Below are 14876 nucleotides of genomic sequence, written 5' to 3'. Positions count from 1 at the left end.
TTAAAAATTGTACGTTTCATGATTTAAGATATTTGTCTCAAACTAAATAGTGGTGAAACTGTAGGGATCCTGATTCAAATTGAAGGGGAGATTTGCAAAGTTATTGTAAAGGGGAGTGGGGTCACAGTATTACCACCCTTATTTCTATAGTGCCTTCAGAGCTGTCCCCTTGGCCAGCATCTGCTTCTCTTCAGCCACCCAGCTCTGAAGGCAGTGCAGAAGCAAGGGTGGCAAAACTGTGACCCAACTATAACAGCCTTATGACACCCCTCTCCTTATAGCCCCTTTGAGTTGGTATCCCAAGTTTCAGCAGTGCTGCTCTCACCTTATACTACTCAGATTTGATGGGGGAAGTATGCAAAAGATGAGATTTCATGGACTGTGATTTTTTTTCATGGCTATCAATATAGTAGGGCGCTACATATAAGATATGAATTTACTTCCTGTAATAACAAGTACATGCTGAGGGAAGTAATTTCATAACCCTTCCAACTCCTATCCCCTCCTATTTTCTCCCCGTCCCCAATTAATTAATCCAGTCAGAAAACAATCCCACTGGAAGACTTCCATATAATTTCTTAGACCTCATTTTCCCCCTTCCCAAATGGAAAACAATGTATTCTATCAACTACGCTCCAAAGAATCCCATTTTTCAAGTGTGTAGAACATCCGCCTTTCTGCTTCATGAAGTGACTGATGGCGATGGCTCTGAAGGCCATGTTTTGCTGTATATTAAAGGCCAGCCTTTTCTCTCTGTAGTTGCTGTGTGGTGCCTACTCTCCTCTATTTAAAGACCTGCTATTTTACTCAATTCTCCACTTTCAGCTTTGGAAGACAAACTTCTTAGTAAATTATTATGATCTTAAACTTGGTTAATTAGTCTACAATCACAGTAACATACAAAGTCATGATTCTGATATCACCCATTTTCACTTAATTCCCATTGATTTCAAGTAAGGTATTACTCAATATGGAGCATAAGGAGTGCTTTGTGGTGTTCTTCAACAGGCTGTTCACTGAAGGTGGTATATTTGTATTGCATGAATACCATCATTTACTAATATAACATACTGTACACTCTTTGTGGCAATCTTTTCAACAGCAGGTGGCAATGGAAAAGCACAACTTCAATTTCCTATGATCCTCAGGAAACTGTACACACGTGATTGTAGCAGCACTTGCTTTCCCAGATTCCATAGAGTCTGTTAATAGTTTGAATATCTTACTATTTGAATGCTGAACAACATCATACCATGTGGTGATGGTGGTGTGGGAGGAAGGGGGAGGCAAGTGTAGTGGAGTTGCCTTCAGATCACCTAGCAAGTTGGGTTTCTACCATTCAAGGAAAAGGGCTCAAAGAGAGTGAGAGCAGGGTAATCACTATCTTTGTGAATATTTTAATACATATGCAGGTTAAAAGGAACCCAAGGAATTTCTGTAGATGACCATTTACAAACACTCCATTAGATCACATTGAAAGTTCTAGATTGTGTAGCTTTGAGGAACAATGTCTCAGCTCAGTAAGTGTGTGAGGTTGCAATCACGGTCCTGTTGAAGGTGATTTGATTCCCTTATGTATCCCTCATGCTTTTAAAAATGTAGGGGTAAGTTTACGTAATTACCAGGATATTTTGAAAATTGATTTGAAGTACTTGGAGATTTAAAAACACCTGAAAAATGGTTTTCTGTTCTCCATATGTGTGTGCCTAATACATCCTTACATCTCCTGAAATCACTTTGGAACTTAAAATCTGACCCTTAGGTAGTTTTTACAAATTAATTTAGTTCTGGCTAGAAGCAATTTTCAAGGGCATAAATAGTGAAAAGTTTGAGGAAATTGGTCCTATTTGAAAACTAGGAATGACTTTCTGTTAAAGCAGCTGATTAAGGAGTAAAAAGCAATGGTGTCATGGACTGCATATTTGTCAACCTTGAACCTACGAGGGTGACTCTTCAAAAGTGAAAGGCACCGTCCGGCTGTGGAAGACTAGTGTAGGAAGAATGAGCATGTGCTCATTGTCCAGATCGAGTAACTTAGGAATTGTGTTAGTAGCTTGCCAGAAGTTGCATGTGGTAGAGCTGAGAACAGAACTCCAGACACTCACCATAGGTCTACACTGCATCTTGAAGTGTGCTTCCTCAGTGCAGGTAGCCAGACATAAACTAGCTCTGCTCCACCTAGTACGCTAAAAATGGCTGTACAGACTGGCTGAGTAGCTCCCATGTTACTTGCAGCTGCACTACTATTTTTAGCACACTTCCCTGAGCAGAGCTAGTGCATGTCTGTCCCAACACTGAAAAGCCCTCTCCCAGCTGCAGTGTGGACATGCCTGTTAGGTAGGAGACCAACAGCCTTCAGACGACGTGTCTTCCAGTTTGCATGTCGAAAGTCAGTACCTCTGTTCCAGGGATCTGTACACTTACTCGCTCTGAACCAGACAAATGTCATCTCCAGATCATCAATTCTCTGCCACCGGTGATGCTAAAAGATAGTTTATTACTGGCTGTTTTCTACAAGACTAGGTACGCATAACTGAGAATAAGATTTCAGCACAGAAGTCATGGATTCTGTGACTTCCACTCACATCCATGACACTTTCTGCTTCTGGTTCAGTTCTGTGCCCCGAGGTGGCAAGGCTGGACCTGTCAGTTGATTTTTGGGAGGCGGAGGGGGGGGAGGGAGGAGAGGGAGGACGTGGGTGCTCCAGCACACAGAACTGCTGGGTCTTCCATGAAATTGTTTTATTGCCTGTGACCTGTCCATGACTTTTTTATTAAAAATAACCATGAGAAAATCTTAACCTAAGGCATAACCATGGAGAGGGACAGAGCTGGGTATTCAATATCACATAGCAATTTCTATATATTCCCAACTGACAGCTTTTATGAAAAGTACATGTGCCAGGATTGTTAATGACACAGCCTGCCTTCACTGTATTCAGCAAGACCTGTCCCCCTTGTTCTCTCCAATGGCTTAGAAAAACTTGCTGAGCTATTTCTTTTGAAAAACTACGAAGAGTGAAATCTTATTAACATTCACCCAAACAGCTTTCCAATCTTCACGTTATTTTCTAATTATTTTTGCCCATTTAGATTTAATAATGATGGTGAAAGGATATAATGAGTGTCTGAGCCATATTACCTAGAAAAGAGCCTTCTAAATCAACCTTCCTAAACTTCTCCCAGCAGGGAGGGACTTGAAGCATGCTGAGCGGGGCTGAAATGCACAATACTCCTAGCTCACATTGCAACTGCAACCAAAACTGCAAGTTTTCAGGAAAATATTTATTGCATGAAAGAAATATACAATCTCATTATTATCACCAGGGATCAAATTCTGCTTTGTTACATCAGTGTAAATCCAGGACATAACATTGGTTTCAATGGAATTACTCTTAGTTTTACACCTGAGTAACTAAAAGCAGAATTTGGCCTTTGGGGAAAATTAAGATCATTACTACATTCTGTGGCCAATTTAAAAATCTAGATTTCCCCTTCCCTCCTTTCTCTCCCCCCCCCCCCACCCCCTCAGTGAGTAACTGGAGATAGACTCTGATAACAGCACTCAGGCGTCCCAATGTGCCCCAGGGCAGAGACAGCAAGCCTGGATTTTTCCAATCTCTGTAAGCCACAATCTGAAAGTGGAAGCTAAATCTTCCTCTATCATGAACCATGAAGGCATATAATCATTCTCCAAAAAAGAATTGATTTAAATAGAGTTGAAAAGTCATTTGAGAAGAATTTTATTAGTTCAGCATGGCTTTAAGAAGTATGGATGAGCTTTTTCAGCATCTAGGTACCAGAGGAGCAGCACTTTTCTTTGAGCAAGGAAACATTTCAATGATGCTTATTATGACAGACAAAAGATTTCTGTACCCCCAAACAACCCCAAATTATTATTGGCAGGAAGAAAACTTAAGTTACAGCCCTGTCTGGCAGGTAAAAAAAAACTTACAAAAAGAAATTGTATATGAACTAATTCTATGGCTTCTTGATCAAATGAAAATGTAGATGTATCATCACTTAAATTGGAATGAGAGGGAACCAACAACAAAACTGCAGGCATCTAATAAGTAGATGAATTGAAAGCTAGATAAATTATCAGCCACACCAGGAGACAGCACAAACTATAGAAACGAACACACACCTTTTAGCAGACAAGCTAAGGTTATGGACTAAATTTCCTTCAGTTTCATTATTGTAATTCTGGAATAATTCTACTACCTTCAGTGAGCTGAGGTGTGAGAGAGCACATCTGATACCTTAGCAAAAAGTACAGAACACAAAATGAATTACTTTCCCAGGCCCAGACTCAAGAAGAGCTGAAGACCAGTTCCTCTTTATAGACTGAACTTGGCTGGCTAAGTAATTCATGATGATGGGCTTGATTTTTGCTATTTCTCACAGGCTACATCTAGACTGGCCCCAAATTCTGGAAAAGGGATGCAAAGCAGGTAAGTCAGCATAGGGAAATCCGCGGGGGATTTAAATATCCCCCGTGGACTTAAATAAACATGTCTGCCGCTTTTTTTCCGGCTTGGGGAAAAGCTGGAAAAAAAGCATCTAGACTGGCGCGATCCTCCGGAATAAAGCCCTTTTCCGGAGGATCTCTTATTCCTACTTTCAAGGAATAAGAGATCCTCTGGAAAAGGGCTTTATTCCGGAGGATCGTGCCAGTCTAGACGCTTTTTTTCTGGCTTTTCCCCAAGCCGGAAAAAAAGCGGCGGACATGTTTATTTAAATCCGTGGGGGATATTTAAATCCCCCGCGGATTTCCCTATGCTGACTTACCTGCTTTGCATCCCTTTTCCAGAATTTGGGGCCAGTCTAGACGTAGCCACAATGTTTGACTCTTCCCTCCCTCTCCCCCACACTCATGACTCCTCTGTTAGTAGTGTTTACTCCAGCTTTACAAGAATGCAGATGAGATCAAGAGTAAAATGTCAATGTCTTACAGTATCAAAACATAGGAAAGCATTCATTCCAGAGGAATAAAAGTCTGGTTCCAGGTGATATACACAGTATCCACCTTAACCAAAGAAAGGAAATACTACAGTGAGAGAGATGGGGTATGTATGTCTGTGTGTGGGGGGGCGTCAGGAATGGGAACCATACCTGGACCATTGGAACAGGTTGAACCTGGGTTCTTCAGCTCTAAAAATAGTTTAAATTATTAAATCCATTACAAGGCAGATTATTGTTGTCTTTTGTGGAACAAAGCTCTATACTGTGGTGTGGATTACGAATACACTAAACATAACCATAGCTCACTTGCAATACATTTTTCATTTTAATTGACCTTTTGTTTCTATTTTAGTGTACATTTGAGCATGTATTATATTAAAGATGGTTTGTCCTCAGTAATGATTAAGCAGCAAAGTTGGATTCCAGCATATAAATAGTTGAGCTCTGCTTAATAGCTTCAATTTTTGCCAAACAGGCCTAATTTGAAGCAGTGTAACTAATGAGCCTTGCATCCCTACTAGGGAGAGTGTTGCACCAATACCCCGTGGTTGGCTCAGGTGAAATTTAAGGTAATGAAAGGGAAATTGTGCCTGGTCTAAAAGCAGAGTAACACTGACAACTATGGTCTTTATGCCAAAGAAAGGTTTCATTTACAAATAGGATCTTTTTAGGGTGATTTTAGTGTCTGATGCTCTTGGAATGGAATAGTCACTGCTTTCTTGACCAGCTTTACCTAAAAGCTATTTCAATAGTGGGCGGTAAATAGCAAACACTCCCTAGTTAGAAAAAACATGCAATATAGGAGTCCAGATCATTTCAATGAAAACTTATACTTTCAACACAACACAAAGGGATAGATTAAATAAAAACAAACAAATCTTTACAAATTATTGTATAGTCCACTTAAACAGCTTCAGATCAGGCTATGTCAAGTGTTTATTATAGATCATGTCAAATAGTTGGCATAACTATTTTAAGCAATTTGTTTGCGCCTTTAACAATAGAAGTGTTCAGTGCATCTCTTCTGAGGCTATCTACCAACCTAAGTGAAAACATTTAGAGGAAACACACATTTTTCAAAAAGGATTAGTGATTTTTTTTTGAGGGCCTCAGTTTTTAAAAGCCCTATCTGAGACAACTTAAGGGGGTTTGATTTAGTCCAAGGATGGTCAGATGCTCAGAATTTTCTGAAATCAAGGTCTTTTAAACATCTGAAAAGTATGTCTGAAAAGTAAAATCATCAGTTATTTTAGAAAATCTGGGCTACACCTAGCAGTTCAGCCTTAACACAACCTGCTGCATGCATAGCAGGCATGCAGTAAGAATTATTAAACTCCACACTCATGCATACCTTGGATTGGGCTGATTGTGGAATGATATATGCCATCATATTTGGTAATAAAGGCTATACCTAACTACAAATTGAAATAAAATGTTAAACAAAACAAACCTTCAAAGTACTATACATTTCTATTTAAAAGCAACTCTATCAAGAATCAATTGTGTGGTCCTTACAATGTTGTGTGAATAACTTTGTTCAGAATATTGTCTTTCGTTGCTTGTGTGTGATAACTCACACTAGACATTTGGTATAACTCACATTAAGGGGTGTATAACTGTCTTGGGTAGGTGGCTGGAGGGGCAGAATAACAAACATTGCCAAAGGCGGCATCTGTGCACCTCTGTCTCATTATCCTTCCTCCATGACAGAGTCTTGGGACCTCATTTCTGATACCAAGATGTCATTGGGTGGAGATTTGTATATGCTGACTGACATATCTACGTATCACATTAATAACACTATCTTTACAATAAGTATATAAACTAGCAGATTGATCCAGTATTGCTCAGGTCCTTAACTCAGTTATGGGTTTTCTTTTTTCTTTTTTTTTTAAATGTATATGCTTTATTGAAAATTATATCTTTCAAAAATGTGCTAACTTTTTTATTTCAGATTTCTTTTAAAAAGGGATTCTGTAAGGCTTATTGAGAATCAATCCTATTCCAGGTTCATCCTAGTTTTTTTTTTTTTTTTTGGTTCGCCTTAGTTCAGTACAGGCCTGAAAGTACCTTAAATTTTTTACAGATACTATCTTATTGCCACCCCCCTCCCGGGTGTGTGTGTGTGTGTGTGTGTGTGTGTGTTGTGATAAACAGTACATATAAGAAATGTGGGGTGGAGTGGAGGGAGGGGTAGAGAGGGAGGCTCAGGGTTGAGGGAGATTGTGGGGCGTGCAGGAGTGAGGATTGGAGGGGCTTGGAGCAAGGGGTTATGTGTGTGGGGTGGGGTACAGGAGTCTGGTTTGGGGGGCAAGGAGGAGCTCAGGGTACAAAGCTGACTGGTTAAATCTAGCATCCATGACATACACAGTCCATTTTACTTATAAAAAGTATTACAAAATGGTGTTCTGCCTTAACCCTACCTGCACAAGTCAAATGTTACATTGCCACATAAGACAGCTGCCCGGAGACTAGCATCATATAGAATCTTTTTACTGTACCATATTACTGACAATAAACCTGACTGATATTATTTGGTTCCTTGAACATATTTCATAATGGACCAGTGGTCAAGTAATTGACTCTGCAAGTTATGAACAGTGTAGCTGCCTATTATTGCCTCTAGTTAGTTGTTTCCTCTTTGCTTTTGTTGTTTTTCCTTAGACTTTTGTGAGCCAAACCTTAAAGTGGCCAGAACATGGTACAATGGCCGGGTCTAGTGAACTTAAGCGCAAAGGCCATTGCACTTAATGGAGAGGTTGGGTTCTCTGTACTCTCTGGATCAGGTCCTATTTGCAGTATTATCAAATCTCCTATTATAGGCACTGGCAGACAGATGCCAGGATTACTGCTTTGTGGAGACGGCAGTGAATCTTGTTTTATTTTCCCCAAGGCACCCTTTGAAGCATGGCTATAAGCTCAGGATGTTGTTTTATAGTACTTAGGAGGAAAATGGTTGGCCGATGGATAGAGTAGATCTTTTCCCCTATAATTTCAATGTATTTTGTCAGTGTTAAACCATATCTCTTAACGCTACATTAAAAGATGTTCAATGTGTTAAGAGAATTCACTAAGGTGAATAAATGATTAAACAACTTTGGTTAGCAGATTATTTTAATCAAAAGCATACTGGCATACTGGCATTTAAAAATATGGCCCTGATGTAACTTTTTGCAAACGTAAAAGCTCTCAGTACATCCAAAATTTCTCTTTAGGCTGCTAGCTTTCATGTAAAATGATGATAGGAACAGAGGTAGCTGAAAACATTCACAAGTGTTATGAATAACTGTTTTAAATACAGTGGATTCAAACACATCAATGCTAGTTTGTAGAGATGGAGCACTTTTCAAAAACTTTCACAGATTCAGTTTCTTAAACCTGATGCAGTTCATTCAAACACTTGTGCAAATTTCATTGGACAAAACAAAGTAATTTCTTTATATGGTCACAATCACTTTAATTGGACATGGATGCCTTTTTATTGCATAATAAACTATGCTTTTTACTGGTCCCCTGTGTAATTGACCACTGAAGCTTGCATTTGCTTCACAGATTCCCCCCCCCCGCATTGTCGTCTCATAGTGAGGGTATCACAAAACTGTATAGTGGGGTGTGGCTGCCTAAGAAGGGTGAAACCAGTATTGATTTGAGTGAGCAAAGTAAAGGGTTATTGGCAATGAATGAATTGTTTGTGTGTGGTATACATGAAGCAGAGCCAGCATGTATTACAAAGATGTGATATATTCTGAGACTGGCTCTAAACCAAGAAGCAATTCTTACCATTTTATATTCCAGTCTTGTGCACCAGTCACTGGCTAAGAGTAATATCTGTTATCTTGAATATTGGATACTGAAACCAAAGCAGAACCAAACTGTTGGGTTCTCCTAGTAGATCAACCATTAAATCTGCAGGGAGAATTCAAGGTTCATCTCATCCTTGATATTCAATTTACTAGAGACAAGGTGAGTGAGGCAGTATTTTATCAGATCAGTTTGTTAGTGAGAGGGAAAAAAGCTCTTAAGAGCTCTTTGTCAGCTCAAAAGCTTGTTTCTCTCTAACTGAAGTAGTTACCCCACCCAACTTGTGTCTTTCCTAGGACCAACATGGCTCCAATGACACTGAACACACTAAAGTTACTGTCAATTTATTCTTAGTGGCTTGGGCAAGACTTGAATCCAGATGTTTTCAAGCTTCAGCCTGGCTTGGAATTAACAGCTCTGCCTACTGTAAGTCTGGCTGCAGGTTGAATCTTACTTCATTGGGTGCAGGGCCAGCTTAAGGGGGGTGCTAGCCGGGAAGCTGTCCAGGGCGCCAACCTATGGGGGGGTGCCTGATGGCAGCTGTAAGGTGTGCCGCGCGCCTAGCTATGCAGTGCCCCTTAGAGCTGCCATCAGGCACCCCGCGCCCGATAGCAGCTGCAAGGTGCGCAGAGCTCCCGGGGGGTGGAGCCGTGCATGCACCATGCACCCGGGGGCAGAGCCACGTGTGTGTCGCGCGCCCGGGGCACAGGAATGGCTCAAGCCAGCCCTGATTGGGTGCTCAAAAGTTTCAGAGGATTAGCTGAGTTAGTCTGTATTAGGAAAACCTTAAACAACCAATAGTCTGGTAACACTTTTAAAGATTAACAAAACATGTAGATGGTATCATGAGCTTTTGTGGGCACAGCCCATTTCAGATGAGCAGACTTTGGGTGTGATACTCAAATGAGACTTGCAATTTTAGCATAAATGTTATCTTAAATTATGCTTCCATAGTAGCTAATGGCTTTTTGCATGTTTCAACTCGGACACTCAAAACACCTTGAAATGGCCTGATTTTTTCAAAGGTTCTCAGCATCTTTGGAAATTAGGAGGAGGTTTTAAGGTGGCTCAGTTGGCTATTCCAAAAATGTAAACCCCCTAAATCATTAGTACTTCTCAAAATCCAGGCTTATTAACAAGAAATACTTTACATGGAAAAAACAGACTAATATAGCTGTAATATAGCCAGGCAGTATTCTCTCATTCACTCTCTACAGTTACTTTTTCTGTAGCTGCACATTAAAAAACAAACTACTCCTTGGTCAGTGAAAAGTGTGACACAACAGTTTGTGGGCAACTCAAAGCTTCCTGTCTAACTCTCTCTAGTACAGCTGTCCCCATTGTACTTTTGATCTATACCCTACTGGTTAATTGTAAGAAGCTCACTTCATAGGTAACTACATTTTCACCACTTATTGATACATTTATTCATACACTCTTAAGAAAAAACATTCATAGACTTCAAGGGCAGATGGGACCATTACAGTCACTTAGTCTGACCTTCTGTATCACACTGACCATAGAACCCCTAAATAATTCCTAGAGCTAATATTTTAGAAACGTATCCAATCTTTAAATATTGCTAGTGATGGCGAATCTACCATAGCCCTTGGTAATTAACCTTTGGAGCAATTTATCATCACTGTAAATTTATGCTGTTTTCCAGTCAGAATTTGTCTAGCTTCATCTTCCATTTACTAGGTCATGCTCTTCCTTTCTCTGCTAGACAGCAGGGTCCCTCATAAAATATTCCTCTTGCAGGTACATACAGGCTGTAATCAAGTCACTGCATAACTTCCTTTGTTACACTGAAGCTGTTTAATCTTTGTTTAGTTTACCTCTATTAGGCATGTTTTCTAATCTTTTAATCACTTATGGCCTTTTTCTGAGCCCTCTCCAATTTGTCAACATCCTTCTAGAATTGTGAACAGCAGAACAGGACACTATTCCTGCAGTAGGGGAAAAGAACATTTCTGCTCCTATCGAAGATTCCCATTTATGTCCTCAAGGATTACAGTCATCCTTTCGGCCACAGCATCACACAAGGAGCTCATGTACAGCTGCTTATCCATCAAGAACCTCTACTGAAGCCCATGAAATTTGCTGAGTTATTTGGACATCTAGATGCAATCACTGAATACCGTCAGGAGCAGTTACTGTGTATGCATGGGGAGCAGGTGGAGGACAGTCATCATGACTGCCCTGTCATGTGTCGTCAGCAGGATTTGTTGTTACAGGTTGGACACTTCTGGTCTGGCAGCCTTGGAACCTGACCAGTCCTGACAGGGTATTTGCTGGACCAGGAAAGGTCCCCTGCTACTGGCACCCAGCCACCCCCCTGTTGTGCTATCCTACTGCTGCAGTCCTGGCTGCTCAGGCTGCCTTGTCCCTGGTGCCAGGTTTTGTCCTGATATTGGGGCTCCCATGGCCCCAGATCCTGCCCCACTAGCTGGGCTGCTGAAGTCCCGGCTGCACTACTGGTGCTCTGGCCCCAGTCCCAACTCCACCAGTCTCCCAGCCACCAGCCTTCTTACCACTGGGGCTCTGAGACAGGACCACAGATGTTGTAGGACCAGAGTCCCAGTTTTGGGACGACCAACCTCTAGTAAAAGGCAAGAGTGCATTTCCCTCATGCTCCTCAGAGCCTCCCTTCATGGTAGGGTCAGACATCTGCCACTGGGAGGAAGGAAAGTCCTGCTCTTCTCTATCCCCTGTAATATGGCAGTACGGCAGTAACTCTCTACACAGTCTCCTGCTTCTAGCTTCTCTCCATCTAGTGCTGTCTCACTGCTGCCTAGTGGTGATGGATGGCATGTGCACATGGTGTAAGCCTTCAGTAATTGGGGTTGGTTAGAAACTAAGACAGTGAGAAGATTTTCAAAGGAAACACAGGCAAATCCCCATGGGAGGAATGCTGGATTATATGAAATGGGTTTCCCCCTTTCTTAGGAAGTGGTGTGGATGCACAGACTCAGAAGCCCTGTCTTCGCTGCCCCCTAATTACAGATGAAGCAATTGTAGGTTAATCAGCCACTAATGCACATCGTGTATCCACACTGATGAAGTAACACCATGTTCTGCCCCTTGTCAACACTGATGCTGTATCTGAGTGTGATCCCAAGAGTCACAGCAACATAACTCACTGTGACTCTGTCCTGGAGTTCACAGGGTGCTATGGGGCAATTAATTTGTCTGCTCTAAGGATTGTGGGAGGAAATGGAGAGACAGCTCAACTATGTGCCGAGGAAGTGAGAGATGCTGGCGTAATGTGCCTCTGGCTACCTGAATGTAATATGGCACTGTTTATAGAATCCGCATACACAACCACAAATACAAAATAGCAATTTTTATCTCAAGTACCATTTTCTTTGCCAATTCTCTTCCCTCACAAACTTCCCTTTCAAGCTGAATAGATGACTTTTCTCAGATAAAGAAATTGTGAGTTGTGGGGTCTTCTTTTTAATGTTCTAGCTCTTCCAAAAAAATTTCAGTAAATAATAGTGGGCAAGGGACTGTAAGTCCTGGGAAACAAAGCAGCAATGGTGATTCTATTAAGCCCTTTTTAGGAGGCTGCAACTTTTCGAGATGTCATGCTTTACAAGATTCTGTAATGAAAGAAGGGCCAATTATTTCAGGTCTCGGGAGGAGACAGTCCGTGTACAGAAAAGAGAACTTTCTGTGCCTCGTGACAAGCTGGTAAGTGATTGAACAGGAATTGCAAATTATAGCACTGACAGAGGAAGGCTTGCCATGCTAAGGAATCTCACAGACCACCTGGAACATTTACTGAGTGAAAATGTTATTCTCTAGGAATGGAGCAGATTGAGATCAGCAATAAAGCAACTTCCGCACTTGTGAGTAGATGTGCCTATAAAAGGAATTACTTAACATGCAAGTGTGTTTGGATGGTACTGTTACATTTTGCCTGAGGTAACTGTGGCCAAAATGTGTTTTCTCATTAATGCTTTTCCATTACAAAAACGCTACTGCATTCAGCTGATGCAGACACAGTCCGCCTGACATTTGAGATTTAAATGTTCAGCTACCTTCACCACTGTTGGGACCACCACACACGTACCTAGGAACCCTGCAGCCTGCCCAGGTGGCTTTTTTTTTTTTTAAGAGAGCCTGGGGCTCCAGGCTGCCACTGCTACTGAGGAAGTTTTAGTGGCAGTGGTAACTGGGAGCCCAGGCCCTTTAAAATCACCAGGGCCCCTGGGCAATTGCCCCCTTTGCCCCTTTCTCTCCACCCACCAGCAGGCCTGAGCATGGCTGTCTGTGTGCGGGAACAAGGGAGGGGTGGGACATCCAAACACAGTGGTGCTGACCCCACCTTCAGCTGTCTCATGTCTTCACAGATCAGGCCTGCCAACAGGGAAGAGGGCAGCTGCCTTGTGGCTCGGCGATTCAAAAGGGCTGAGATTCCCAGCTGCTACCATTGCTGCTATATCAGTGGTGGCAGCCGCAGAAGTCCCTAGAGCTAAATTGCCACTGGAGCTCCAGGCAGTATGCACCAGGCAGCACTAAGGGCTGGCTGTGGAGGGCACAACGTGGTCCAGGCAGCTGTGAAGACTCTGCCTGAGGTTCCATCCCTTCCAGGAGCACAGAGTACCCCCTGCTTCCCTAAACTGCCCAGGGTCTCAACAAGTCTGCCACCCCCTGTCACAGACACATGAGTTCTGAACATGTGCTCTTTTGGCTCTACAGATGAGTTCATGCTGTAGCGGAGCTCAGTGATGAATGCATTGCTCAAACATGGGGCAGTTCATTGTAAAATGTGAAGAGGAACATGAGACTGGCTGGCCTTCTGGTTCCTCACCTTGAGCCTCTTCATCCTCTAATGCTTTCTGGTCTACTTGATTCCCCTGGATCCCAGTAGCTGCTGAGATTCTCTTCAAAGAGTACTCTCCAACTGTACAGGAGTTAGTCATTGGGTCTGTGCCTACGCCAAAAAGCTGTGCCAAAACTCTGGGCTGATCCTCCAGCCAAGTGGCTGCATCCTGATCCATGGGCAGCTTAATGGGCAGTGTTCTGTTGCATGGAGCACTAGAGATGAGGAAAGCTCGAAATACTGCAGCAGGGTGGAACTGAGCTTGTTGAGCAGAGCATATAGAAGTAGCTGGATCTGAGGATAGGTGTCTGGGAAGCTACTATGCAGGAATGGGAGCCCAAGGGGCTTAGAGACATGATGGTCCAACATTCTGATGGACAGCCATCCCTGCACAGTTCACTGTAGGTATCTTGGGTTAGCAATATGCAGGACAAGCTAATTGGAGTTGCATTATAGCATGGGGCCACCACTGCATGCCAGTCAATACAGGCGATCTAAGCGGTTTCCTAGGGCACCAAGAAAATGGCTGAGGGCTTTGGAGATGGAGGCGCCAATCGTGCGTTTCGCCTAGGGCGCCAGTTGCTGGCAGCTCATCTAGGGCCGCTCTTGGTGGCATGAATAGAGGGATGTGTCCTCCTTACCGCACTCCATACTTACACAATGTACTTGAGCCAGAGTTAAAGTTACAGTGAAAACAATGTCTAAATGGAGTAGAGACCAGAACAAAGGAAAGAAAAATAAGAAACTCTGAAAGTGAAAGGGAATGACAATGGAGGAGGGGCAGAATCTGCTGTGAGTTGTCACAGGATACTGGGGGTAAAGAGAGGGGTGTACAATACTATGGGGAACCAGTGGAGTAGGGGATGCAGGACAGAGATGAAGTCTCCAGGAGCAATCTGAGGGGAAGTGGTACTGTGCAGGAGAGAAAGTGAAGTGGTGACTGACGAGATCAACCACACAAATCTAAAGAGACCCCACATCAGATGAGAAAAGGAAGCAGATACATGGATGGGGAGAAGAAGGTATTTAAAGGTGGAATAATGGAAATAAATGGGTAGAAATGACAGTGGAAAAACGGAGGGAAGAAAGCCCACAGCAAAGAGAATGCTCAGCAAAGGTGCAACAATATAAAGAGTAAGATTTTTATATTTTTACAGTAGAATATATTACAGATTATGTACTGGAAATGTGATGCTATGGGAAGGGAAGTTTGGTGAAGAGGGGGACCCTCCTGACCCCGTGCAGAGGAGAAGTGTAATATGTAGGGCTTTTAGATTAG

General features: G+C 42.4%; 1 protein-coding gene across 18 annotated transcripts in view; it reads right to left on the bottom strand.

Moving 5' to 3' along the window:
* Positions 1-14876, bottom strand: part of B3GALT1 (beta-1,3-galactosyltransferase 1) — a 364445-nt gene that overhangs the window by 31438 nt on the left and 318131 nt on the right. The gene's annotated exons all lie outside the window — the stretch shown is intronic.

Source organism: Pelodiscus sinensis, chromosome 7, assembly GCF_049634645.1.
Source record: "Pelodiscus sinensis isolate JC-2024 chromosome 7, ASM4963464v1, whole genome shotgun sequence".
NCBI lineage: Eukaryota > Metazoa > Chordata > Testudines > Trionychidae > Pelodiscus > Pelodiscus sinensis.
This window is presented reverse-complemented; position numbering and strand designations above follow the sequence as displayed.